This window comes from Zonotrichia albicollis, chromosome 12 (assembly GCF_047830755.1).
Source record: "Zonotrichia albicollis isolate bZonAlb1 chromosome 12, bZonAlb1.hap1, whole genome shotgun sequence".
Classification (NCBI taxonomy): Eukaryota; Metazoa; Chordata; class Aves; order Passeriformes; family Passerellidae; genus Zonotrichia; species Zonotrichia albicollis.
The window spans coordinates 11,379,041-11,402,973 of record NC_133830.1 but is presented as its reverse complement, the minus strand read 5'-3'; the positions used below and the strand labels follow the sequence as shown (position 1 = coordinate 11,402,973).

General features: G+C 46.1%; 1 long non-coding RNA gene across 1 annotated transcript; it reads right to left on the bottom strand.

Annotated features, from left to right (window-relative positions):
• Window positions 1-615: 615 nt before the first annotated feature.
• Window positions 616-23,873, bottom strand: LOC113459082 (uncharacterized). Its single transcript, XR_003379945.2, has 5 exons — window positions 23,693-23,873; window positions 20,405-20,545; window positions 18,147-18,222; window positions 3,438-3,588; window positions 616-1,846 (listed from the first exon to the last, which is right to left on the bottom strand). It is a non-coding gene; the product is annotated as an uncharacterized LOC113459082 (long non-coding RNA).
• Window positions 23,874-23,933: the final 60 nt, after the last annotated feature.

The following is a 23,933-nucleotide window of genomic DNA, read 5'->3' as shown; positions in this document are numbered from 1 at the left end:
TTATCCTAGCTTTCTAAGATGAGGAAGGTTGTCAAAGGAAAACAATCTTTAAGTTTGAAAATCCTAAGGAAAAACATGTATTAAAACATAAGCCTCCTGTAAATGATAAATTTAACCCTGGAATCACTGTTTCAGAATAACCATGAATGCAGCTCCCAGAGGTAATTTTTCATCCTGCAGTCCTAAACAGATTTTTCTGTATTTCAGCTATCTTTAAAAAAAAAACCAGAAAAAAACCTAAACAAAAACTCCCACCACAAACCAAAAGCCTTCTACCAGAGATACCCTTAACTAAGTCAAGACCAGATTTTTAAGTCTGGCGTCCTCGACCCAGATAGGGAGAAAGGCGAGCTGCAAATCCAATAGTTGCACTAAGATACCCATTTAAAACTTCCACAACTTTATAACTGATAAAATGCTTTTCCTTAAGCTGAATAATTTTTCTCGCCTCCTCACTAAGGAGATGGAATTGAAGTCATGATTGAAAAAAAAAAGTTGATACATTATACGTAGGAAGTGGAGATTTTTGCCTTTATGTTTTTGAATCATCCTGAAGAAGTAGAGCAGACTAAAAACTAATAACCAAAATACATTTTTTAAATAGAAAGCGTAGTTTTCACAAAATCTGAATGTTTCATGGAAAAACTTTAATTTTGCCAGAGTTGCTTAGTTTTCCACTGGGGAAGATCTAAACAAGAGATTTCTTTTTAAGTTTTAGTTGACTGAAATGTAAGATTTTAAATAACTTTTTCAAATAATAAACAAGTAAATAAAGGAGGATCTAAGGATTTTCTTCAGCCTGATGTCTCCTGAGACATGAAAGATGGACCTTTACCACAAGGCAGAGATTAGCAAGGAGCCCTACAAAGAGGACTCCAATGAGCACTGTCCATACCTTCGGCAAAAATGTGTCACTGGGCTAAGACAAAGCATGGAAAATTTCAACCCAAAGAGAGTGAGCCTGAGAAAGATGTGAGCATGAGTGATGAAGGACAGGCAGGAACAGCAGTTGGAGCTCCATGTTGGTTCCAGCAGCTCTTGCCAGAGCTGAATAATAAATTAATAAATACCATTAATAAACACCAGCCCCTGTGCAGAACATGCACAGCCAAGGTGAGGCAGCCACAACCACTTGTGGTGTTCAACACCTGCAGGAGATACCTGCTGTGGGTGCATGAGCAGAGATCCACACATCATCCTCACCCCAGGGACATCACCCCTTGGGATGTCACATCTTAAGGGCAATATCCTACTTTTCTGAGCTTCCATGCATGGATCCCTCTGGCTGCTGGTGGCCTGGGAGTCTCGGAAGCACCAGAGGAGTGGTTGGGTACCTCATGAACACCTCAGCACAGACTCAGGTCCTTCTGTGTGTCTTCCTTGAGCACAGGGGCAGCACACAATTGCCATGACTTCAGGTGACCAGCAGGAAGGGAGCCTCTCCTCTTCCACCTTGCTGCCTGCCAGGCCTGGTCCTGGCCAGCCAGGATGTCTGCTGCAGAAGATGATGCTCCTATGGAAGGAAGAGCTTCATGGAGCCTTTCCACTGCACAGCTGACCTCTCCTTGTCCTCCTTGAGAGCCTGGCATTGCTGAGACCTGAGCACAATCAGAGGCAGCTGCACCCTGAGTCCTGTCCCAGTCTGAGACCCCCACACACGTCTCTGCCCTCTCTCAGAGCAGGGCAGCTGTCTCCAGAAGGCAGCTCTTGAGACAATTTTCAGACAATCCGAGACAAATGGAATTCAAAAACCTATTTCTTCACAGTTTCTTCCTGCCCTGAAGCACCTTATATTTTTGTTCACACTGCTGGCACTCAGCAAAATGGAGGATGGTTTTATTTTCCTCTGGAAAACAGAAAGAAAAACAAAAATAATCAGTGTTGCCAGCTCTTGAAATTTTAGTCCCACAGTACTTTTTGTTTTTCTTCACCCCCTCCTCACCTTCTTGCTTCAATGTGTTATGCAAAAATCTCAGATTTCATTTTTAAAAGAGAAGAAATAACGAAAAGCAGTTTTTGGACTTCCAGGTTCTTGAAAAAAGCTGAGAAACATGAACTCAGAGCATCCTAAGGCACCTCCAAACAAAAAAAGAAAGCATGGAGAAAATAATATTTATCACCTTTTTTTTTTTTTTTTAAGAGATGAGTAAAAAAAAACCCCTCAAGACCTGAAGGACCCAACTGATTTTTGAGCCCTTGGGATGAAGGGCTAATTCCATAGGTACCACCCGTGGCTTGCACTGGCCAGATTTCAGCTCCCTGTGCAACAACAGGAGATGAGGAGATGTCCCCTTTTTGAGGAGCAGGGCTAAGTTTCTATCCCACACTTTGAGCTTCTGAAAGAAAAAAGGAATAAATCATGTCTGGAAGGGAAGGAAGACTGCACTTCAGTGGGATTTCAAAGCTGCTCAGTGAAATGGGTCCGTGGTGCTCTGTTGTCCCAGGAAGACAAGTGCCCATGTAAGCCATGGCTGTTCCTGGGTTAGAGGACCCAAGGAGATTAAAACACTGATATAGACATGGACAGTGCTGAGAGGTCCAGGGTGCACACTGAGAGCATGGGCTGCCTTCTCATGCACCCCATCATGTGCTGGGGGACCAGTCAGCCCCAGGAATGGTCCCTCCTGTATTTGCTGGGTCTCCACACTTTTAGGAACTGTGCCAAGAGAGCCCACTTAGTTTCTGTGTCAAGAACTCATCTTATAGGAATAAGACGCACTTAGAGTAACTAAACTGCTTTGGAGACTTTGCTTTTCCTCTGTCTTGTTCTGGCATTTAATTTTTTTTAAAATCTAAAACACAAGACATCCATTTTTGAATTTTGTGGCTGAAATTTTGTGGCTGCTGTTTATGTATGGAAAATATTTAACAGTTCAAGTCAGAAAGCCCAATATTCAGAACCTTAAGGGCAATCCAAAACTCCTAGGGTCTTCACAATCAGACTAAAAATACCATGAGAACAGGCTTCCTTGGACCAGATACTGATTTTCTGCAGCAGTGTGAAGGAATTAAAGCTGGTCCTTAAGCACCAGCTGGGAACTGCCCTGACATTTTTGTGTCATCTGCTCCCTGGTCCTCTTGTGAAGGCCATGCAGTGAAAGGCTGGAGGCTTTCAGGGCCCTACTATAATCCAGCAAACCTTGGCTGGTAGAACCAGCCCCAGAAGAGATTCCAGCTGGCTTAAGTTAGAGCAGCCCTGTGGCTGTTCTAACTTAAACCACCTGCCAGTTCAGTCCTGGGCCAGCTCTAGGATCTGGGAGGTAGAAATGTGGACAAAAATCAAATTTGCCTGCTGTCTTCCTTATCTGTCCCAATAGGAGGCTAGAGGTCCAAACCCCATTTGGAGGTGTCCCCGGTATCAGAGGGACACCTTTGAGATCCTGGTTGCATCTAAAATTCAAGAATGCCCACTAGTCAGTCCCATCTTCCTTCCTTACCTTCTCTCATCACAGTGCTTGCATTCATAATAGTGAAGCCTGAACATGAGGAAATGTGCAAAGACAGGTTATTTCCTGGAACAGCTGATGCTTTCTGCCCTGTTTTGACTTTCCAGGCAGCCTCTCCCCTGCAGCTCTGGTGCCTCCACTCCTGTAGGGAACCAAGTGATAGAGACCAGACCAGATAGAGAGGGTTTTTTGCTCTTTTAAAGAATGAAAAATCAGAAAGTAAATTTAAAAACAAACAAACAAAACTTTCCCCAAATATTTCCAGAGCTGCTGATCTTGGTTTGAGCTTTGCCAGTAGGATCAGAATGGATTTAAACAGCCCCAGTCCACCCTTTTAGAGAGACACACATAATCATGTGCAGTGGTAGGAATTACCCTGGTAATACAGCCTGAATTGTCCTGCCCCTGCCCTTCCTACTTGCCTTTCACCATGCAGCTACCAAAGATAATGAGTAACAGTGATATTAAACAGGGATTTGGGGGTTTTTACCTTTTTTTTTTTTTTTCTCCAGAAAGTGGATAACATCCTACAGTAGATAGAAAAATCCATCCGACTTTATTTATAACTGTAACATTTATTAAGAGCTGTGAAAAGGTCAGCAGGGACTGTATGGGCTAAACTCCTTCCCCAGCCTTGAATGCGACAAGAAAGCAGATCCTTTAAGATGCAACTATCTTAAGCTCCCCTCCGATGGTTAAACTCTTAGTAATTCTAGGTTTTGGAGACAAACGTCAAAGCAGAGGGCTCTTCCCTTCATTATTCAAGAAAAGGCCCCATCAATATTATCTGTAATAAGAATCTGCTGTTGACATGGCTCACCCCGCAGTTCCTGTTCCAGGCAGTAGTCCCTGTCAATAGGATTAAAGTGGAGGAATGCCTTTGACAAGTCCACCGGCTGCTGATTCATTGCTGCCATCAGGCTGCGGGCTGGGAAAGGCAGTGGGCACCAGGAGCCAGTCCTGCCCTGGGGCTGGGAAAGGCAGTGGGCACCAGGAGCCAGAACTGCCCTGGGGCTGGGAAAGGCAATGGGCACCAGGAGCCAGTCCTGCCCTGGGGGCTGGGAAAGGCAGTGGGCACCGCCAGCCAGTCCTGCCCTGGCCAGGCAGGGACCAGTGCCCCTGAAGCTTTGGTTTCTTGTGCCTGAGGGAAGCTCCCTGGAGCTGCAGGGGGAAGTGGGGAGAAGGAAAGCCTGGGAGTGGTTTGCACTGCTTGTGTCCTACCCTGTTGCTTTTGGCAGAGCAATGGGCACATCAGCTGGGAAATTTTGAGGTGGTTTAATGAGCAGTGTTAAGCCCAGGGGCACAGGGAAGCGGATGGGAAGGAGTACTCCTCAGCCTCTGTCACCATCTCCTCCTTGTCAGCCAAGGAGATTCCACTCTGAGATGAAAGAGGGACTCTGCTCTCACACTGGGGTGCTCTCAGTGCCAGGCAGCCCACAGGAAGCCATGAGCAGTGACACCTGAGCAGTGCTGCCCAGCTGCAGCGATGGCAGCTGACAGGCCTGAGGCACAATGGCCCTGGGAACCCACAGGAAGAGGCACGAACAACTTTCTGTGACTTTCTCCTGGAGCTGGCCTATGCTTCACCAGGCATAGGGATGCAGGGATGTACTCAAGGACCAGGAGTAAGACCATGGTAAAAATGAACCACTGTGGTAAAAGCCCTGGAATGAAAGCTCTGGGCACCAAGGGTGCATAGTTGGGCACATCCAGTCCTCGACAATACTGACTTGTATTTTCTTTCTTGTTTACCACAGCTCCCTATACAAAGGCTCTGTCATCACCCCCTGGCTTGCAGAGCCCCAGGTCTGCAAAGGCCCTGGCTCACCCTCCCTGCAGGCTGGTACCCACAGTGGAGGAGCCAGAGCAGGGATTGTGCAGCCCCTCTAGAGCCTCCAGGGTCTGGCACTGCCCAAAAATCAGCACCCAACCACAAAAGTCAGGGGAGAAGTGAGCTGCAGGGAAAATCTGAGCCTCCTAACCTTCCACCTCTCAACTCTTCTAGCAGAGCATGCAGGACACATGTGCACACACGCATACATTAACACCCTCATCTTTTCCAGTGACTAAGCTCCTGTCTAATTCGTTCTGTTCCTGTCCCCTCAGGTGCTGAGGCCAGGTCAGGAAGCAGGCAGCCTAGAGTAAATAGATCAGCTCATTTTAAAATAAAACCTCTATTATTATCCATAGGAAAAAAAATAACAACCCTCATTTTCAGGAATTGTTACATTTAATTAGGCTGCAGGTTCCACTGGGCTCCACAAACGGAGCCAAGAAAGCATGAATGTCAAAATATTCTGCACACAAGATGAAAAACCCTGAGCTGGGCGATCCGGTGAAAGGGAGCCCTGTCAGCTCGCCTGTCAACTGTGCCGCAGATTTTTCAAACCTAATTAAAATGATCTTTAATTTTTTTTCTTCTGCTTTTAAAGAAACACATTTTTCTTTTTTTTTTTTTTTAATTTTTTTTTTCTTCTTTAGTTTTTAATCAGTCTGATTTCCTGCATTGAGCCAGCCAGGAAGAAAGTGAAAGGGAGACTCTCACAGGCATCCAGGACTGGAAAACAGGAGGATGGGTGGCTGTGCAGGCTGCAAAGCCTTTGCTGCAGCTCACCACGCACCCACTGTTTACTCACATGTGAGATCAGCCCTAACAGGAAGAACAAGGTACCAAATTATGTCCCTGCCTGTTTCCTGCCACCTTTGGGGGAATGGGACCTTTTGGGCTCTTTGTAAATAAACAGGAGCACATCAAAGGGACACCTGACCACTGCACCCATTTTTGGAAAAGCTAGAACAACTTACAGGCACTTGAATTTTTGGCTGACAGCTCATACCAAAAAAGCCTTTACTGCCCTAGTATTAGCTAGCAGCTCTGATGCTTTGGAGCTGATAGAGGAAACCAGTTTGCAAATCCTGAAACAGGAGCCTTACAGGAGAGCTTGAGCCACCGATTTATTTTTCTCACATCTATGCCTTGCCTCTGTGGGGCCCTGCCAACCCCCATTCCCTCACTGGTTCATTGTTTGTATGTGTGAAGTTATTTGGATGGGCTGATCTCAGCAAAGTGGTTTGCAGAATTCTGCAGCAAAAAGGGAGCTTGCTGAGATGAAGGTGGCAGCACAGGGCAGAGCAAGTCATTAGGACTAATAACCAGCATGATAAAAATGGGCATAAATAGGGATAAAGAGATTTAAACCAAGAAACTAATGCTTAAGGGGAGGTTGGATCAACATCAATATAAACATACAATTTCCCTCCCACCTCCCCTGCTCTAGTGTCTTCAAGAAAAATATTTGCTTACTTAAACAACCATTTTTTTTCAGCCTAGTTTCCTAGAGAAACAATTAGTTTGTGATCATGCTGTGGGTGTGTCTGTCTTTCTCCCTAATAAAACTTTTGAACTCCCTGGCCAATTTCAACCAGCTTTACCAGAAGGACAGAGTCCTCAAAGATACCAATTGCTTTCAAGTCTTGCCAGAGCTGGGTAGACAAGAAAACACTGAACCCATGGTGAGACAAAGGCTGCAGCTGGGGCACTCCTGATATTAAACACCAGAGCATCCAACCTGGAGTTGCCTCATATGTTCCTCTGCAGGAAACCACAGTTCTCTGAATCACACAAAGTGCCCTGTAGAAATGGCATCATTTGGGCTGAGAGTTTAGAATTATGGTCTCTTTCTGAGAAATGCCACAAGAGTAGTGTCAGCATGGGAAGGAGTCCCAGCCAGGTAAAATGGGGTGCCTGCAGGCACAGGGTAGCACCAGCACTGCTCTTCAGCCACCTAAACTGGTCCTCAGCCCTTCCTGCACCAAAGCCACCTCTTGGGCCTCAAGGGGATCCAAGGCCAGGAGCAGGGATGGGGTCACCTTTGGCTCCATGCAACATCCCAGCTGCAGGGTCTTTCCTGCTGCTTGGGCGAGCAGAAGTAGAGGTAGGTGCAGTCTAGCTACTGTGGGAGTCAGTGACTCATAAACTGAGAGCATTTGACCTGGGATCAGCCAGAGGGAAGGACATTCTAACAAGGTCAGTCTCCTACAGCATCAATTTTCAGGCTCAACTTGCTCTTTAAAAGCAGATTGGGAAAGGCCTGCTGCAGATAAAGGGCACGGGGATGCTCTTGGTTGGGGGGGGAGCATGGAAGTGAGCTGGGACCTGCCGTACTCCAACAGAGCTTGGATGCTGATGGGGAGGAGGGCTTGAAAAGGATAATGGAATGAATTGAAAGTCCCAACCAGGGCTGCTCACTGCCAGCACAAGAAAATGTCCTGATCAAGAGGGTCCCTTTTTCTCTAGGTTGGGTTTAGGAGGTTTAGTGCAGTCAGATTTAGGAAAAATGTCAAGGGGGTAACCAAAGGTTTGGATACAGCCATGAGCTCCTGTTCTCCAAGATGATGGAGACAACATATGGGAACGCAAAAAGGATATTTCTAATGGGAAGGATCTCAATTTCAACAATCTTACCTCTGCTCCCACGTCATTTAAATTTGGAAATCTCCTCAGAATATCACAACAATCCTTTTTGTTGTGAATGTCCTGGCACTTCTTCCCTTTCATCAGCTCCCTGTTATCTCATTGGGAACACCCTCTCATCTGCTGAAAAAAATAAAGCATCTCCTGGAGTAAGAAAACCCTTCAGCCAGAGCTGAAGGAAGCCTGGCAGGTTTTACCCTGTGATTGCTCAGGGAAAATTGAGCCATGTGATCTTTGTGTCCCAGAGAGGAGATGAAATCGAGCCTTGCGCAAGGCGCTGCAGGGAAGGGACGGCCAGGCCAGGTGGGTTTGCCCTCGCGGTGAACAGGCCGGGATCTTGCGTGCCTGGGAATCATGTCCCTAGGGGGATAGATGGAGCTGGCATTTTTGGGACCCTGTGACTGGCTGTCCAGCTAGTAATTTAGCAAAGGGTGAGCAGGTAATTTCCTGTTGGACTGGTCTGTTGGAAGGGCCTTTCCCCTGCGGGGAGCTGCTGGCTACGCAGCCAAGCCTGAAGACACACGGGAGCAAAGCGTGCTCGCTCCTTTTATAGCGGGGCTGGTTTCCCCGCATTGCCGTCATCCCGGGGGTGAGCAGTGCTGCAAGACATTTGAGGCTCTCCCCCGCAGAGGGTAAAAAGTCAAAAGGGTATTAAGCTGTCACATTGGGGCAATTTATGTGTATAAACAGAGCCCCGCTTTGCTGATTTACACCCTGATAGCACATGGCCCACAGGTAATGAACGCAGCACATCCCCACATCTGCCAGTGGAAGCAGTTTGGATTGACTGACCCATAAAACTGCAAGGCCTGAAGTTATCTGTCCTCACATCTACATATACACACGCAAACAGCCGCAGCCAGCAAGTGCTCATGGAGTAACACGATATAAGCAATAAACGCTTTCCCCCAGCAAAAGTTAGGGGAGAGATTAGATAAGGTGGCTAAAACAAACTTTAACCACCACGGTGGGAGCTTGATTGGGCTGTCCTTTTACTCAGCTGAATAAGTCACAGCACAGGGAGCCCACAGCACCACTCACCCCGCAGTGCTGGTTGCCCAAAGGGTGCAGACAACCCAAATTAGCCAGCCTATCTCCACTCTCTGTGAAAGCATCCTTATCCCCATCATTATGAGAGAGCTGTGCTCCCTCCCAAGTTCAGGGTCCAGTTAAGTCTTGCCTCCCACTGGAGAAGGGCAGCAAATCTTTTTTCCTGTTTGGAAATGCTCCTGTGGGGAGCTTGGGACAGGGCTGGCTGTGATGGGCACAGGGGAGAGGGAGGCGGCTCTGGTGCCATTGCTCCCCTCCCAGATGGTGCAATACAGCTCCCTTCACTACATTGCACAACCAAATCCCACTCCCTCCCACCTTTCCAGGGAAAATCATGTTGCAGCTGACCTAGAAACTTCATCCTTTTCCCTTCAATGACACCAAAAAATCAGATTACTCCCGACCACTGACATCTGAAGGTAGGACTGATGGACACACAGATGGGTGCCTGCTCCTGACATACCATGTGCAGCATTTGCTTCCCACCATTGCGGCCCATGCCTTCACATCATTGTGCCGCTGTGGGGATGTGAGCAGCCACTACATTCCCCTTCTGCCCAGCAGACTTCAGTGTCAATTGCATGCTTTGGGCAAAAATAACAATTGGAAAAAGTAATTGCATTTATCATGTTGGCGACTCAGCCAGCTACATAAGAATGTTACATAGCAAAACCACAGAATTCAGCCTGTTTTCACACAAACAGCAGAACAATGACTGGCAGGAGTCCCCTGACATCAGACACTTGCCTTTAACTCAAGCAGTTTTTCCACCAGCATCTCGAATCCACCAACCTGGGATGCCACAGCAGTCTGGTCTGCAGGTAAACCTGAAGCTGATGAAGATACCAACAGCCAGAGGATGATTTCCAGCAACAGCTAAGTAGGCAGGAACATCACAGCAGACTTATTCTACTATTTTGTCAGTGGAGGCTCAGAAAGATGTAGGATTTAACTTTTCAAGTCACACCATGATTCATAGGAAATGAAACTTCCCATGCTTGAGGCAGCAGTGATGGGTGACAGATTATGGAAGAGGCAAATGTTGGCTCTTCCAGTGTCACCATAAACCCCACAGATATGTGAATTGCAGCTGTGCCTCTTACTGTAGCTTTTCAACCTGCACAGTACCATGTGTTATTTCTAAGTCTAGTCTAGACTTTCATTCTTTGCTTAGCCCACTAACTCTGCCCCTGTGTAACCTGGTCACTGTGCCTGCAGACTGCTTTCTTGCACAATTTGTGTCATTAGAGTATGCTGGTAACTTGCTTTGCTGTTGTGAAGAGGGATTTAAGATAATGCAATGTCCATCTCAAAGAGTCCAAGTCAGAAAATCAACTGTTATTGAACAGGCTTCATCCCTTTTAACTGAAGGGAGCCACAAAAATCCCACCTGCTCTTTTGGACTGTAGTGACTGGGAAACCACTCTGAAAGCTGCATTTTTTCAAAGTAGATTGGATCCAATTTGAAACCAGCTCACCAAAACAGAGCCTGCACAAGCAGCAAATAAATTCAACTCCTCAAGAGACAAGGTGAGGCAGGAAGCAGAAGAGCAGTGCTGCCCCTTTTGGATGCAGTGCTCAGCTAGATGGGTTAGCCAAAACATGAATTTTTTTCCCCAAAGCCTTGTAAGCAAATGTAAGTTAAAATAGGTCCCTTTTGGATTCAGTGTTCATTGGTCTTCTGACTCCATGGTGTGTAAATTATGTCAGTTGTAGGCTCCCTACGACTTCATTGTGTTGGCATAAAACATCAAAATGAATCTGCCTGGGGCATTCTTCTGCTCACAGGATATAAACAGTTGGCAGTGACTGATCTGCCACTTGTCAATGCACTCTCCTAGCCTGATCCTGCAAAATAAACTGCATTAGCCTAAGCTACCTCAAAGGTGCAGTAAAGCCATCCCTGGAGTTAGCTTGTTCTTCTCAATGAAACTTGAACTGCCTTAGATCTTATTTACCAAACAACTTAAATACACAGCAACACCAGTGCAACTACACTTAACTCAGTCCTAGATGTTGGTTCATGCTGTGGATACATGTTATGATGGAGATCCTTGTCCTTCCTGAGCTAGCTGAGAGTTTAACCACAAGATGCTCATTGGCACCTTCCTAGAGAGGCTGCCACCCCACAAACCCGTTGCTGGATGTAATCTTTTCAAGCTGAGGTGGACAAGAACCAATTGGTTGTGGGTATGGTAACATTTCAGCTATCACAGCTGCTTACATTGTGAACACCTATCCAAAGATTTGCAGTTACTACCAGCACCACCTACAGCAGTTTAAAATCAAATTTGAGATGCCTATTCAAGAACTTGTACTATACTAGTTTAAAAATACTTTAGTGGTTTTTTACACATTTGTGTATAGACCAGGATATAAAGGTGTCTAAGAACTCACAAGTTCTACCTCCCCCAGGCCTTGGCACTTTTAGTACAGACTTCTACATAAGCAGAGTTTCAGCTTTTACTTATGTGCAGGTGTCAGTCACCAATCTTGCTATGCCAGTGTAGCAGTGCTGGTTTAATCTGGCTGAGATTCTGGTCCTGCACTCAGGTATGCCATGAGTTGCTGAGCCTGGACAAAGATTCCAGACAACAGAAATTAATTCCTGATTAAGCTGACTCCTTGAAACATTTTTCCCATTTGACTGCCTCCACACTCAGCTTCCAGTTGCTGTGCAGTGATCTACTACAGAAAAAAACAATAATATCCTAGTATTTACTTCACTCCCCACATCTGGAGTTGTCCAAACTGGGAACAACTCTATCTTCAATTTTGCTATTGTGGCTTAGCAAATGGAGTCACTCAGGGCTTTTCTATCTTTCCAAAATTTTCCTGTCTCTTTCCTGAACCCTCTCCAGCATTTTGATGCTTTTACTCATCACAGCAGCACTGCCATGAGGAGGAAATACATTAGAGACACTCTGTGCTCTTTCTACCTCCAAGTGTCCTCCTGCTCAGTTACAGCTCAGCACCAAGAACATCCAGTCAACCGATTTTGGCTGGTGAAAAACTTTTCAAAAAAAAAAAAAAAACTAAAACAAAAAACCAAACCAAAACAAAACTTCCCAAAAGCTTCTTCAGGCTCCTTCTTCCTGGAGTTCACTGTCTTATAAACACAGCTTTTATTCTTTGTTCTTGCATTCACCTGCATCACCATATTTGTTGTTTGCTTGGGCCTGACTCCCCACCCCAAGTGCACTGTATTCCTCCCTATCAGTGACCTCTCCTTTCCATTATTTACTCTTTCCGTCTCATCACACCATCAACAGACTACATCAGTGGTGATTTTACCTTTTCTTCCATGTCATTGATAAAGATATTTAAACCAAGAATACTGGAGGGACTTTGCTACAAACACAGCTGGCAGATGATTTACAGTTACATTTGGAGACTTGTCAGGGAGCCAGGTTTTAATCCATTTAATGCACACGCTCTTGATTTTATACTGCTCTAGATCCTTAATCAAAATGTCATGTGGTACCCAGTCAAATGTCTCACAGAAGTCTTGTATGTTACTATCACTTTTATCAACTAAACTAAAGAGAGGCATCCCATTCTATTTTCCATTAACTCATACTGATTGGCATTAATTACAATTTTCATCCTTTAATTGTTCATGGACTCCCATGAATAAGGGCTAACTTCCACCACCCAGTGCACCACTAACAGCATCTGTCTGACTCATCCTTGGCACAGCCCATGTGTATTTTGGGAACAGCAATCCTGTAAAATCTGAAGCTGGACCTGGGCACAAGCAAAGCTGGGCACTGTCTGAAGCGGCACAACAGGGGACCATGGAAACAATCATGGCTTTGCTGATGGCTTTGCCTCTTCCAGAGGGCTGGAAGGGCAGGTGAGCTGCTCATTTTGTACACTAAAGAAAGGATATGAGGAATGCCTCTGTCAAGTGAATCAACCAGTCTTTGAAATAGCACTGACCCACACTGGAATCACTTCCATAGGAGTGGTCAGGAGAGTCTTTTTCACGGTACAAGGGGTGATTCAAAATGTTTCTCTCATTGCAAGGAGACCAAAGCTGTTTATTCAGCACACACATGAGACTGGAACATACTTCTAACAATAACATAGCACGTGTTACCTTATCATCACAAATATTTGGTTTTTTCCTTGAAGGCTGGATGTAATTCATTAGCTTACCACTGAGTCACTGCCTTGGTTCTTCAATTCTGCTAGTGAAATACAGGAAGAAGTCCCACAGCACCTAGCCACAATACTGACACATCTATGACCCTGGACTCTTCTCTTTTTATCCTTTAACTCTGAAAATCATTGTCTAAATAACCCAAGTGGAAGTAATTCCTTACCAAGAAACTACAGAGAATAAAAGGAAACAAGAATTTTGCTTCAAACATCCAAGTCATGTTAGTTTTCATTTTGATGCAGTTGGCATTTAAAAAAAATGGAGCAGAACAAAAGTACTGGCTTAACTTTAAACTTTTTTCTTTTTTCTTTTTTTTTTTTTTAGTGAGGTATTTTTAAAAATTGATTTAAATAGGAAGTTTCTAGGAATAAATGTCTCATATTTTGCAGGAGAGGACAGAATATAAAAGCTGAAGTCCTCCCAACACAATAGCATAGGCACATCAAAGTGAAGTCACTAAATATTTCAGCATCATTAAAACAGAATTTGTTTATTTCCTATAAATATCTTAGCTAAGGGATTTTTCCAATCATCAGTCTTGGTCAGTTACTACCAGAATTCAACTGCAGCCTGTCTCCATTTCAAGTGAGCAAGCCCTAGTAAAGGGTAGAGATGAAAATCTCATGCTACCACAAAAAGTAATTCCCATAACAAGACCTGCTTGGATGGAAATGAAGCATCTTGTGTAAATACCTAGAAAGCCCTTCTGAAACTTGAGTTTGGGAGCCCCATAAATCCAAGCACCAGAAGCAGAGGAGGATGGGAGATGTAAGATTGCAACTCCCCAGACAGGACCATTCTCAGTGGCTTTTTTCCTTTTTCCACTTGTCCAACACCAAAGAAAATGACTGTGCTGGACAGTAGGAATGTTTCCCTGCTCAGCGGTGATTATACACAGGCTCTTCTCTGTCCCAGGGAACAACACACAAGACAGCAGTTTTCAGCTGTGAGACACTCTAGTTTTCATCTTTTCTCTGCTTAAGGCAAAATCTTGGCAGAACACGCTGGAAAAACACAAAGGATATTGCAGTCTTGGGGTTAATGGCTGTGCTGCTGAAAACTTTGCAGAGCCTTTGACTTATCTCATTAGCAAGCCAGAGATCTGCTTTGGCATTAGATGTCACCTATGCATTTGGAACAATCCCCAGCATCAATAAATCTCAGCAAACATCCCCTCACTGCAACCCAAGTGCCTGCAAGGGTGCTAATCCCCAGCCAACATTCACTTGGCTAAATTATTTTTAAAAGATGATGCAGCTAATACTCCTTATTCCAGAGAATCCTGCATTGTTTTCCTTGTAAATTGCTCCTCCAAAAGGATAAAGGCTACAGCTTCTCGCTTTTCACTCCAAAATAACCCTTCTCCGCCGGAGCAGCAGCCTGTGAACTTGCCCAGGAAAAGTGAGACGCATCTGGTGAGTCAGAGCCCAGTCCCCAGCCCCAGCCAGAGTGATGGTCAGGGGCCGTGGCTGTGTTTTATCAAGCCTTGCTCTTTGTGCTGTGCCTGGCGTTTCTGTCTGTTTCCCTCCTGGATTTGGACGTCCCTCCCGCCGGTGGGGCTGGGGGGCAGGAGCAAGGCCATGCAGGAGTCAGCGGCATTGAAGGGCTCTGTGCTGGCAGAACAATGGGTTTGCTCCAGGCACAGCTACTGACTTTTAACAGCTCTTTGCCAGTAACCCCATACGGGATTGCATCATGGAAAATCCTAGTGGAAAGCTAGGAACAAAGGAAAGATGTCAGGCTGCTTTTAAAAGGGACTTGTTCTCAGAGCAGAGGAAGCCCTTTGGTGGCCAGAGTGGGAGGCTCAACCAGAGGAACCTGAGCTCTCTTAAAGACTGGAGGCAAATCTGGAGACATACACCAGACGGGAGAGATGAGAAAAGGGCAATGCTCAGGAGGCGACAGCTTTGCCTCACTTTGCAGCGTTCCTGCATTGTCTAGGGATGAAGTGTGTGTGTCTGTGTGGAAAAAATTCCTACGCAGATGTTATGTCCCTTTATTGAATTGTCCCCACGGTCGCTGAAGAGTCCAGAGTGCCGGTCAGGACAGACGATGCAACAATGCCCACGGGCTACTGTGCTCTCTTCTCTGATCCAACATCCCCAGAAAGGGAGCCAGGCAAGAGACATGTCCCTGAAAAACAGGGCTTGGGACACTGCCTGGACTCTGTCCAGACTCGGGTAGCTGAAAAGCACCCAGAGCTGATTGTACAATGTATGACAAAAGATTTTGGTCAAGAGAGGCTCTGTTCTTCAATAGAGAAGCACAGTGAAAGGTACAAACAGGATCACCACTCCATTTCTGAAGGGATCACAGCTCTAAGTGGTATCACATTGCAAGCCCAATGAGAAACCTTTTGATGGGGGGTTAGAAAAAACAACACTTCGTAAGTATGGAAGAAACTGCTCATGAGAAGAAGGAAAACTCCCAAGGAGAACCCAGCAAAGACACTCTACAGTGCCCAACCATGGGCTCACTGAAGTCCATATACCGTGTGACTATCTCTGATGTGATATCTAACTTACAAAGACGGACCTTCTTGTCTGCCTTTCTTATTCTAAACTGGTCTTTCTTTAACTCTCCAGGGACAGCATGTGGAAGGATAGTGCACAGCAGGTGCTTGAGAGGCTCTGCTTCCTACTTTGTCATTCCACTCAAAACACTCCATTTCTCATTGGCAACACAAGGACAACCCCAGCAGCCAGTGTGATGTACTTAGATCACATGGCTAAAGGAAGGACACTTGGGTACCATCCACAGAAAGGAAGCAGCAGAGGCTGTAAGCAAGCCTGGAAAACGAGCACATTTGCATTCTCATTAGCTATATGGAAAACAGCTAGGAAGATTTTTTTTTGGCAATACAGCTAGCCATTGACTTGCTTACTTGGCTGGAAGACTGATGCCAAGGAGCAGCAAAGCAAAGCAAGAGAGCTGGCCTTGAACCAAGGGATTTTGCAGAGCTCTCATTTTGCATTCATTCCCCTTAGTCTAGGGGTCTTAAGTGTTGTCAATTTTAGGGCCTGATTTGGAAACTGGATTGCAGAAGGAGCTCTTCCCTATTTGTATATGGGTGTCTCTGCCTTTCCTTTTCACTCCATCCTTGGCCAAACAGTCCAGATTTTGGACAGAAACTCCCACCCAAACTCCAATACTCCCGTGCCTGTGATTGTACAGGGCTGGCTGACTGGAGCAGGGCGTGGGGCAGGGCTGGCCCTGCTCTGGCAGCACAGTCAGTCTGCAGTGCCTGGCCAGTTCCCCTGCTGCTGGCTGGGGATGGCTCTGCTGCCACTCCTTGTCACTAAAGACACGCTCTTTGCTCAGCCAGCAGTGCTGGACACCACTCTGGGCTGCCTCAGTCCCAGTAATACTGGCAGTGCTGCTGGATGATAAATAACTGAGGGCACAGCACCTTGCCTGAGAGCCCCAGCACGGACTGGATATCTCAATCACCTTGTCCCAGTCGTCTCCAGAAACAGCAGCCACAGCAGGAACAGCACACCTCTCTCCTGCCTGTGCCAAACACCACCAGCAGGGACAGGACAGCCCCATGCAAACACCATGGAGAAGCCTATCCCAGAGTGCCTGAAGATTGGAAATGTTCCTGGTTTTCCATTACTGTGGCATTATGTGGGACTTTGCTTGGAAATGTTTGCTGCTCTGGGTTGCCCTCAGAAATCCTTACAAGAAGATGGAAAAGAGTGAAGCAGATATCAGCTGTGAAGAGAAACCCTTCTCCCACCAACTTCTTTTAAGGTTGGAGGTGGTTATATGTTTCAAACCTTTCCCCCACCATCATTTCAAATAAATGGTTCAAATTTGGTCTGCCTGCATTCACAGGCTTTTATGTTTGTTTACCAACAATATTCAAACAATGGCATTTACTTTCAGGAACATTTACTGAAATGGCAAATAATAGAAAGCTCATAAACACAGCAATTCAGACCAGAATCTGGTTCTGAAAGTCACGTACCAGTATTTCAGAGAAGAAACAATGCCGTGTGAATATTCACCTAAGCCAAAGTCACCAGCACAGCTGAGATTTCAACCATTCACTAGTAACACGTTCATTATCAAGATATATTGCCTGAATTATTCTTAGATGCTATTCAGAGAATTATTTCAAATAATTAATATATGTAAGAAAATTACTGGCTCTGAACAGAAGAATTGAACTTGTCATATTAGAGCTGAATAAATGCCCTGCAACTATTCACTCCTCTCTTTTGGATACACTAATTTAATCAGATTCAATCTTTAACCCTATTGGGGCTGAAGGAGAAGTTCTATAGCTCTGCTTGCTGTGGTTTGGGACACAATCCCCAGGAACTCCATCCCTCTTTGTAGGGGGACTGTGGCCTTGTCTCACGGGCTCTCCATTGTATTTCAGGAAATAGAGTCATAGTTTTACCTTTCACTTACCTTAGGATAATTTCTGTGGTCTTCAGCAGAGCTGTGGTTACACGTCCATGCGCAGGACAAGAATTGCACCAGGTTTAATCTTGTCCACAGTTCATTGTTTCAGCATCTCAGCGGAGGTGCTGGCAAGAGCTGGCAGGACCTGGTGGTCCATGGCCAGATGGTGGGGACAGCCAAACCAGGGCAGGCTGGAACCTGTACTTGGATCTCCAAGAAACAAAGGAGTCCTGACGCTATTTGGGCTGGTCTCAGGTAGAGAAAAGTGAGTGCCACCAATTTGTCCAGACATAGACATGAGAGGAGTCAGATCCAGAAGCTGAAATTACCGACTTGTGCTGTTACAGAAAAATGCGGTGGCACGAACCACAGATCCTCAGCAGTCATGCATTTTGCTAACACCTTCAACAAGTGTTGTGGGGTTTTTTCATTGGTTTGTTTGGGGTTTTGTGCCAGTGGTGCTTTCCAGACACCAGAAACTCCTGTAGCCCTCTGTAGCCCACAGAGCAACACAACCCAACCAACCTGCACTTGCACCATAGGTGACTCCTGTCCCACAGCTTTTGTCTTTCACACTCACACAATGAACTCCTGTTACCTGTAAGAACAGCCTTGTCCCTAGAATCCCTCCAGCACATGTGGTGGAGCTTCAGGATTAAGGATGCAGGATCAGGCTTCACGTGGAGAAGAAATAAAAATATAGAGAGACATGTAAGACAAGTAGAATAACTAAGGGAAGAGGCATATTTACATGAAAGTTGCTAAATAGGTGTCTTGTTAACTGCATTGTGGCATTGTTCCCTGTCCTGTTATTCCCAAGGGCTTAATCCCTTCTCATGCAAGCCCAGGACAGGCTTAACTTGACTGAGGGCAGGGTCTAGGTTTTACCGGGCAACAGAGGTCAGTGTGGGGAAAAAGAGTCTGCCTAGCAGGGTTTGAAGAGGGATTTGGGTGAGGAAGGGGCCCAGGGGTCACAATGGGATCTCTTGCAAGACCTCAATGCTGCAGCTCATGGCATCCTGGCTAACCCAAAAACATAGAGCCTCAAGACCCAGGAGAACTTCTCTGCATCAACAATCAGCACAAAAAGTAGTAGCAATAACTGGGAGTATCTGAAAGGGGTTCTTTGCTATTCTCTCCCCCCTAACTCCCCCTTTTTTTATTTGCCTGACTGACAGAGGATTTAAATGCAAAGTGGATCTAATGCACACCCTGAAGTCGGCTGGCAGTATGCAAATGACCTGTCAGATTAAAATCTGAATGAAAGAGATAACAAGCTTATCTTCATAACAAAAGACTCTTAGGGCAAACTATTTGACGCAGTGTTGATGTTTGTTTTAACCCGTAGACTTTGGACAGTGCAATATTTCAGGGGCTTCACTCTCCTCACTCCCCGGTGCTTGCACGCCTGTGTGTGGTGTGTGTGTGTGTATTTGTATTTGCACTGGCAACAAAAGGCAAGTGCTGTGATAATAAAAAAAAAAAAGAAGCCTAGTGAGGGCTCTAACAGTTGATTTTGAAGTCTTTTTTGGGGGATGGCTCTGCAGAGCCAGTGCCAAACAAACCAGCAATAGGTCAACTCACGCTTGCGACCAGCACTACAGCTGCAGTGAGAAATAAGCAAACACAGCAGCAGGGGAAAGAATTAAAGGAGGGGGCTGGGGGTGAGGCGGGCGATTTATTCTTCTGGCACGTGCAGAGGGGCTGGAGATGGATCAGCTGTATTTATTCTGTGAAAAGGGGAAAGAAAAGGTGGCAAAAAAGCAAAGCAAGTTTCACTGCATCAGAGAAAACAAAGATTTTCAATAAACTCCCCATTGCCACCCGCTCCCTGGAAAAAGGGGGAGAGGAAGGAAAAAAAAAAGCTGCAGGTGTTTGCGAGGGGTCTGTATAGAAGCCATGCGGGGAATTAGCAACTGAGGCAAGTTGCCTTTGGAAAAGGAATCTGCTCTGAATAGATTTGCATTTCTTAATTTAGGGATCATCAGCAAACAAGAGCCAGAGAAAGCACCCCTCTGCAGCACCAGGGGCTTCAAAGTGAGCAGGGCCATGTGCTGGGCGGCCCAGGAGGCGGCTGGGCCCAAGACTGAGGCCTGCGAGCTCCCACTGGGGCCATGCTCCTTGGGCCGGCCATTGAGGCTGGGAGCTCCTGCTGGGGCCGGGCTCCTCGGGCCAGCCATTGAGGCTGCGAGCTCCCACTGGAGCCACGCTCCTTGGGCCGGCCATTGAGGCTGGGAGCTCCCACTGGGGCTGTGCTCCTCAGGCCGGCCATTGAGGCCTTCCAGCTCCCACTGGGGCTGTGCTCCTCAGGCCGGCCATTGAGGCCTTCCAGCTCCCACTGGGGCCGCGCTCCTTGAGCCGTACCCTGAGTCCGGCTCCCTCCGGCCACCCCAATTTATCCTCCCCACACAATAGGGCTGTGCGAGCATTGAGGAAGTGCCAACAAATCCTCCCCTTTCAGCTCCTTCCCAATCCTCTAAAGCCCCTCAGTTAATGCCCTGCTGCTCTGCTCTCTTCCTGCTGGCCTCAAACCACCAAGCAGTGTTGACAAGCTTTTCCCCAGGTTGCAATTCACCCTGGTGCTGACCCCTTTGCTGCAGGGGACAGCAGAGGTGTGCCCATGCCAAAGGGACAGTGGCAAGAGTAGAGTCCTGAGATAGAGCCTGGACCTGCACCACCAAGCCAAGGCAATGGTCTCTGCTCCTTGCAGTGACAATGAATCCCAACTGCATCCCACACCCAAACCATTTCCTATTATTCATACATGTTCTTGTGTAAGGGCACTCTTTGCACAGGACACCTTCCCATGCATGGTTTTTAGTACTCCCCAGTCCTGCACTACAGAAATGTACCTACTCCAAATTACTCGGTGGGAAATAGGCTGGAAGAGAAATCCCAAATGCAGTTGTCTTGGATGAGACTGCAGAGCATGAAACCACAGGCCAGGGAGAGCCCTCCAGGGCAGGTCACTGCACTCCATGAAAAGGCCTTTCAATTCTGGAAGGGAAAAGCAAAAAGAAATGTTACATAGATGTTAAATGAGGAGCAATTTGAGCACTGTGAAACTTTGCCATTACTCCCCTCCCAGCTCTGGCAGAACATGAGATGGGACTGCAGCAGATAAACCAGGAGATGCAAAAGAATAGATGGAGTAGAATATGTCAGAGATACAGAGCCACAGAATTGTTTAGGATGGAAAAGTCTTTTCAGAACATAGAACTCAACTGTTTACCTAGCACTGCCAAGGTCACCACTAACCCATGTCCCTCAGTGCCACCTCTACATGTCTTCTAAATTCCTCCAAGGGTTCCCTTAAACCAGGAACTTCTTGAGAAAGGGCAGTCGTGACTCCACTCAAATCTACAACAAAGCTCCATCTGGCTTAATTATATTCAGCATTTCATGCCATCATGTCTGTTAAATGCCTTAGAGTGCTCTACTCAACCTCAGTACTGTATAGACAGTAAAAAGCCTTGAACAGAACATTTATGCCCTTGTCCTTTGCATCATTTGTCTGTTAGTGATTTTGGTTTTAAGAACTAGCAATGAACAAAAATCTGTATATTAATTAAGCCTATGAGGCACATAAGGCAAAACCTCCCTTGTGCTGGGCATTCACTTTTGGTCTTTTCTCAGCAATAAATCCAAGCAGCAGGATCCTCAGCTGGCATGACTCAACACAGCTCATTTGAACTCACACAGTGACACGCTGCTCCTCTGCAGCACAGATCCTGGCTCCATCTACATAAGCAAGAGTCTGTGTTTGCTCCAGAAAGGTAAGATAGGATCTAGAGAGATGACACTACCAAAATGAGGGTGGGAGGGTAAAGCCAGACAGCTGAGACAAGGCAGACAGTCCACGAAAAGCTGGAATTAATATATTAATTTTTAAATCTCCTCTTTTCTTTTCTTTTCTCTTTCCTTTCCTTTCCTTTTCCTTTTCCTTTTTCTTTTTCTTTTTCCTTTTCACTGATGGGACACTGATGTGTAGTTGAGACTGTGCTCACCCAAAAAGATTTTTAAGATGAGTTGCTTCTAACAGTTTTTTTCGGATCCATATCTGGAGCATCCTGCTCCATCAGAGACCAAGCTACAAAACCTTAAACTCACGAGGCACACTCTCTTCCTGCCCTTACCTCCTGCGTGTGGGCAAACTCCCTCAAGTGAAGAACTTTTGGGCTGCTCTCCTGTTATCCTTGTGCACAGGGAACATCTGCCAGTGCCATGACGTGGGAGCCCTGGGCTCTGTTTCCAAATCCTCCACTGCTTCACAGGCTTTCTTCAGTCACAAACCTCCAGGACCTCTCTGTGCCTCAGTTTCCCTGACACAAAAAAGAAACTCCCACTTCCCCGTGCTTTTTCTTTAAATTATTATACCTTCCTTTTACAATGGCAGTGAACAGATGCAGCCAAAATAAAAATCACAGAGTAAAAATATACAAGAAAAGACAGTCCTGCTCCAGACATGGCTTTGAACACAGACTGCACTCAATTTGAACTGGCTCTGCTCATGTTATTTGCCAAAACATCAGCACTTTGTAAATAATACTGTGATTCCCTGCCTCATAGGGTTGTTTTAAACCCTCTGTCATCCTGTGTGGAAGAGCAGTGTGAGCATCAGCCTTTCCCATGTGAGGTAGTTTATACTGGTAAATCAGGGCACGTGGGAATAGACTCACAAGGATTTTACCTGTAGCTTCCATGGATTGCCCTGTTTCCAGTTGATGCCTGTTTTCCCCCTTTGCTTACAGAAGGATAGTGGTCAGGGGGAGTGCACTGCACTGCTGGCAGTGTAGAAGTAGCTAATATACAAAGCCAGAGATAAAGAGCTTTATGAAATAAAAAAACAATACAGAAAATCCCCTTGCATTCCTGAATCATCAGGAATTGACTGGCTTATACTCTTAGCTGTACAAGTATGAAATAAATAAAGACGATGTTGTTCATTTTGTGTGTGTGTCTAATCCTATATTCTCAATAAAATGCATTTAACCTTGTTCCTTTAAAAGAGCTCTGGACAATCAGAATCATCTTTACAGAAGACTGCGTCTGCTTCTAAATTAGCTTTTTAAAACGCAGCCATTCTCTCTTTCTCCTTTTCCAATTCCCATTCACACTTGGCACAGATAAACACAGGCAGGCCAGAGCTAGGAGCTCTCTGAATGTTTAAATGGAAGCCCTACTCCAGAAGAGCAGTGCTTTTCCTCCACAGCAAGGACACAGTTTGCTGTCTGCCCAAGCCATAAGAGATTCAAAAGTTTTGTTTGTCAGCAGCCCCTCAAATACCAAAAGTTGAGATAAACAAGGTTGCAAAACGACTACACCAGTCCATGTGACCACTCGTTACACACCTGGGAGATGGTTTTACATTCCAGTAATACCACAGAAAGCACCTCTCTCCCTCAGAAACATTCCTATCAGGTGCAGGTCAAATCTATTTAACCTAATTTTTGCCTATCCTTGCTTTACATCCAAAAGTCAAGTCCAGCTCCCAGCCTCATGGGGAGTCGTTCACAAAACTGACCTCTGTGTCAAGCACAAACTTGGGAACTGGTGTGGAATTTGACCTCTAGCATTTGTTAATAACCTCCTTATTAATCATCTTTGTCACCTCTCCTGTGCCTCCCCTCTGTAGATGCAGCAGCACCTTGTGAGCCACGGTGAACTAAAGTGATGGTGTGGATTAAGAAGGGTATCTTCCTTTTCCACATGGGAACAGAGGAGCACATGGGGCTGTGTAATTAATGCTCAGGAGATGGGGGCTGCTGGCATTTTCCCTGCTGCAGATAACTCCTGCCAACACTCAAAACCTGCTCCCACTGTGATCCTGAATGCACAGGGATAGGGCTGCAGTGTGGGAGGGGAGCCACAGTGCTGCTGTGCTGGGGGGATGGAAATGATAGAGGAAAATGAGCACATTTATGGTTGAGGATGGCATGTGTGCTGGGTGGGGGAATCACAACACAGAAACCATCAGGGAGAAAGTTTCCATCCTGCAAATGCTGGAATTGAACCACCCTTATCATCACCAGGGCTGCGTAACGGCGCGCTTGAACGATCAAATTACTGTTCTGTCTGTGAGCTCAGGTTAAAATCCCAGCAGAGATGAAGTCTGGCTTTAGCACAGGGCTTTGCACTACTTACAGGTGGCTCAGCTCAGGCACTGCTGTGCAGCTCTGCTGCCGGTGACACTGGCACAGCTGATGGGACTGATGTGGGAGGATGTGCCTCGGTGACGTGAGCAGGAGCCAGCAGGCAGGACCTCAGTGTCCAGGGCCCTCCTGGGCTCTGTCTCTGAAGCCCTTGAACCAGCAGGTTTGAGTCAGAGCCCTAGACAGACCCAGGGAAAAGGTAATGTTATATCCAAGTCTGTAATCCCAATTTT